This window comes from Typopeltis vanoorti, chromosome 18 (assembly GCF_054136105.1).
Source record: "Typopeltis vanoorti isolate ZY-2024b chromosome 18, IOZ_Tvanoo_1.0, whole genome shotgun sequence".
NCBI lineage: Eukaryota > Metazoa > Arthropoda > Arachnida > Uropygi > Thelyphonidae > Typopeltis > Typopeltis vanoorti.
In genome coordinates, this window is record NC_143566.1 from 25,802,774 (window position 1) to 25,807,582 (window position 4,809).

Below are 4,809 nucleotides of genomic sequence, written 5' to 3' on the forward strand. Positions count from 1 at the left end.
CGTTCGTGAATCAGTGGAGTGAAGATTACTTCCCAGTTTTTCAATCGTTTTAAGTCTGGATTTTCAAATAATATTTTACGGTCATATTCACGCATGTGCAGTAGGTCGTAACAGTAATTAGAGCAATATTTAACATTGTTCTAATTAAGGTAAATCAATCGTATATATTGTTCTGATAATAATAATAGAGGATAGAGGATATTATTTAGCCATCGTTATTCATTGTGGAATGATTAATTTGAAATTTAAATTTCGAGAAAAGATCACAGGATTTATGAGAATACAAATTTCGACGTCCGAATTGCCATGCTATATTCCAATACTAATTATGCAAAATGACTGCAGAAGTTTTTTTTTTTTTTTTTGTGACAAACTTATGTATTTAATGCATTTTCCTTTAAAGCCCCAGTTCATGGTAACGACAAGCATTCACTAAGATTTGGGGGGGGGGGGGTAGAACATGTCTTAGAGATAACTCAACAATATCATCGCGAATTCAGAGGCCATTCTTTCTTTTGGAAATTCGTTAGAAAACCCACATTCCCCACTGTGTTTGCACCTCACACAAAAGTTCGCCATTTTCAGAATTCAGAATAACTTTTTTGTTGTTGTTCGGACGTCAAAGAATCCTTTCACCATGTTGTTGTGCATTAACTCCCTCGATGAGTCTTTGGACTCCCCGGAGGTGTCAAATAATAATTATTATTATTATTATGCGTATTGTCTGTTGCTAACGCCATCTGTTAGGTGTGCACCACATTAAAAAGTACGTTAAAATTATCTTCCACAAGTTTAGAGATTCATTTAATAATTGGGCGTTTGTCTAATTTAAGAAGGCCTTTGTATTTATAAACTATTTTGATTAAAATCTTGTTTTTCTTTGCATTGTTTGAAAAATATAAATTTATTTTATAGATTTAATGTCTATTTTCACGTGGAAAGCACTGTTTGAAAATACGATGAGTGAATCTCGTGGTATTCTAATTAACTGTTGTCGAGCGAAAAATACTGTTTGTTATGTTAGACCAGTGATTTTACAAAACTTAGTTTGCAATATATTTATATACATCGCTACCTCTGGAAGATTCGATAATTTAGAGCGTGCGGGGGGGGGGGACAGTTCAGAAAAAATGGGAGAAGTCAGACCATGATTGGAGTAATTTTGAGAACAGGAGAACGTCACGAAGTAGAAGCGGTTTTATAGACCCCCCCCCCCCGCGGTTTAGAGACACCTTAAAAATCATCATAATTTTTTTCCCCATTTCTAATTAGTAGAAGTTCTCCTTCCCTTATTGACTTCTTGCTGATCTCGGAATCTGTTATTTTAATTCATTCAGTTTAGTCATTTTTTAAAATAATTATTTTTCTTTTATTAATTTACGTTCGTCTCAATTTCTAAACTTTGCAATGATCGCATTTGACAGGCTTTTCCTTAAATTCAATTATTGTACTTCGCACAAAGATAGCTGTTAGTGAGCTGTCAGCTGGTGTCTTTGCGTACTAAATTAGACTTTATTCATATCCGTGTGACAAGATCGGTAACATTTTTTTTTTTTTTGTATATATTCTCCCCCAGTTCCAGTGCCAAAAGATTCACTGTTCATCAAAAGGATGCAAAGTATAAACGATACTGTCATGGGCGTCCGCAGAAAATTTTCCGGTGTGTGTGTGGGGGGGGGGGGGCAAAGCTTGGAGACAAATAATTACATCCATAATTTTTTATTTAATTATTTAATTTTTGGGCTTTTTTTTCACAAGTAGATCCCGGGGGGAGGGAGTGCTCCGTTTTCCCCACCTTTGCGGACGTCCATGGATACTGTACTAAGAGACCCAACAAGGTCGAAATTTTTAATAATCGCGCAAATAAGCTTGAAATTATAAAACCCAGTACGTAATTAGAGTTAAACAATTTCTATCTACTTGGTGAGAAGTTGTACGGTGTGCGTTTGAGCTACTTGCCAGGAGTTTCTTTGGTGTGCAACACTCAAATAGATAGTATGTACAAGGGAAACTCGCAAGTTTAGTTATTTTCGAATAATGGTTCAAATAACGACAGCAATTATTGTGGTCATTATTTTCTTAAAATGATATAATCTATGAAATCTTAAAATAAATTATATTAAAAGAAAAAATATGAAAGATTATTTTGTTATAATTAGTATAGAAATAGTAAAATGAATTTTTACATAACACACCTTTCTGTTTTTATTATATCTTTTATAGTAATTACTACGAGAGAATTTTATGCCTTTTTCTCGGTGGATTCATGAATCAATCGACCGTGAGATGCGGTGATTGATTCATTAATGCCCTTGGGGGTGATGGATAGCAACGCAAAGCTGTACCAATGAAGTTTAACTGAGGTTCGGCTGTTGCTGTTACCCCCTTGGGCGATGAGTTTTTGAGTTCGCTCTCTTAAGGGAGCACTTTGAGTCTCCGGGGAAGGTGTTCTCCGGCACGGCCCGCTGAGGGGCTTTGTCGGTGAATTATTTTCCTCGGAATATGAGCGGTTCTGCTCGGTACTCGAGTTTCACTGAGTAGAACCAACGCTGAGATTTGGACGGTCTTTCGCCCACGAATAAGTGGCCTAGAGATCGTCCGATATTTTTGAGATATCACCTTTACTTACACATACGGTGATTGATTCATTCAATCCAATACCCTTGGAGGGTAATGGATGGCAATGCTTAGCTAATGAAGTTCTAACTGAGGCTCGGCTATTGCTGTTACCCTCCGGCCATGATCAGAGCTTTAATAGCTCAATAACACCTTATACCTACACTATCCTCTACAGATAACGGGGAAGATGAAAAGCATTCTTGCTTCGCCCCTTTAAGCCAGTCCTTATAAGGACTAAGTATAAGGACTATGCCTTTTTCTCGATGGCAATGCTATAGCCAAGGAAGTTCTGAGACTTCGCTATTGCTGTTACCCCCTCCCACGATCAGAGCTTTAATTTAATAGCTCAATAACACCTTATCCCTACACTGTCCTCTACAGATAACGGGGAAGATGATAAACATTCTTGCTTCCCCCCTTTAAGCCAGTCCTTATAAGGACTATGTCTTTTTCTCCTTCATATGATGGAGAAATATTTTAGTTTTATCTATGGAAATTATCATTCCAAACTGTTCTACAATAATGTTTAAATTATATATTGCTCTTTGTAAATTGTCTTCCTTAACTGATATAAACATAAGAACATGGGAATGCTGTAGCCAATGAAGCTTTAACTGAGGCTCGCCTATTGCCGTTTCCCCGCCATGACCAGAGCTTACAGCTTAATATTGCCCTATCCATACATTTTCTTCTACAGATACCGGTGGAGATTGAACTTCCCACTCAGTCTCCAAAAGCTAGATAGGGTATAAAGGCCTCGCCTACTCCCTATAAGGGAATAAAAGGCGTTAGCTGATTTGAGATAACGGGGAATATGAAAAGCATTCTTGCTTCACCCATCTAGCCAAAAAAAAAAAATAGACGTATGACGATCATTATAACTTCTTGTGATAGAGATGTAGTTGATTTAGATTTATATTTTACAAGGTTTCGTTAGGAAACATTTCTGACCTTTCGAATATGAGATTTCAGCTTTAAGTAACATGTATAGATTACTGTAAAAGTCCATTTTTATCACTTTTTTTTTTAAAGAGAATTTTTATTTCAACTGAAATTACACGAAATGTATTTTATCAGAAATGACAAAATTAATAAAACGACTTTTGATTTGCACGAAAGTGACAGGCGGACCGTTCCCAAAATTTCTGTGGAATATATTTACCTTACGTTTCCTTTAGAGTGAAACTAACTTTCTAGGGACACCCTACTTTTATTTGGATTCCTTCCTTAGCAAAATAAGGACACCACTAATTTTCCCGTCTGTTAGAAAACACCTGCATTCAAATCTCTTAAGGGAACATTTATAAGGACTTTTCACAACTCACGAGATTACTGCTCTCATAACGAGTTCCCCCATGGTTTCTTTCCTTGCCGCCTTCACCGGTTTTGAATTTCCCCAATTTGTTGTGTTTCATTCTCTTGAAGGATTTTGATGAAATTTACCAAGAAGGCTTCTCGTTAATAATTATCATCGGTGTATGTTTCAGGAAACATCGGTCAATTAATTTCCACTTTACATACGAGTTCCTATTTATAATAAAAATATCCTGTAGCCTTGTCATGATCCTAAGGGAAAAAAAAAAAAAAAAGAAAACACGTATTGCTCTTTCTCTTTTGAAAATCGGGATCCATCTGGTCGCCATACTGCGTCGCGTGCATAACGATCAATAGCCACAAGGGAGACTTGGACAAAGTATTGTAGAGTCTACACTTAATAAAGAGGATTGCGAAGGCCGAAATTCGCTACTTGATAGAAATATTCCTGCAAGGCGTCATATGCTTAAATGAAAGAATTAGAGCACTGTCTCATCTTCTGAACACAGACATCGATCCCGTGGTTCAATCGATTTCGATTAAATTGGGAATTTGGACCTAATAGAGAGGGTTCTTAGAAAGAGGACTTTCTTCTTCTTTCATTGAAATTTCTGTCCGTCACATCGTTGACCCATTTCGACCAATTATTCCTGGTTTATTAATTCATCTCAAAAGTGAGTGCTATCCCCAAAAGTCCCATGTGGCGAGAAAAAAAATGAAGCGCTGAAGGAGATTGGTTATGATTTTTAAGCGGCTACTTGGCTGACATAGTTTTAATTTTAAAGAATTTAAATGTTTGCTATTCCATCAACAACCACATCACGAATAATACCGGTGGAGTAAATGCTTCTAAATAACAGCCCAATTCCCGCTTCA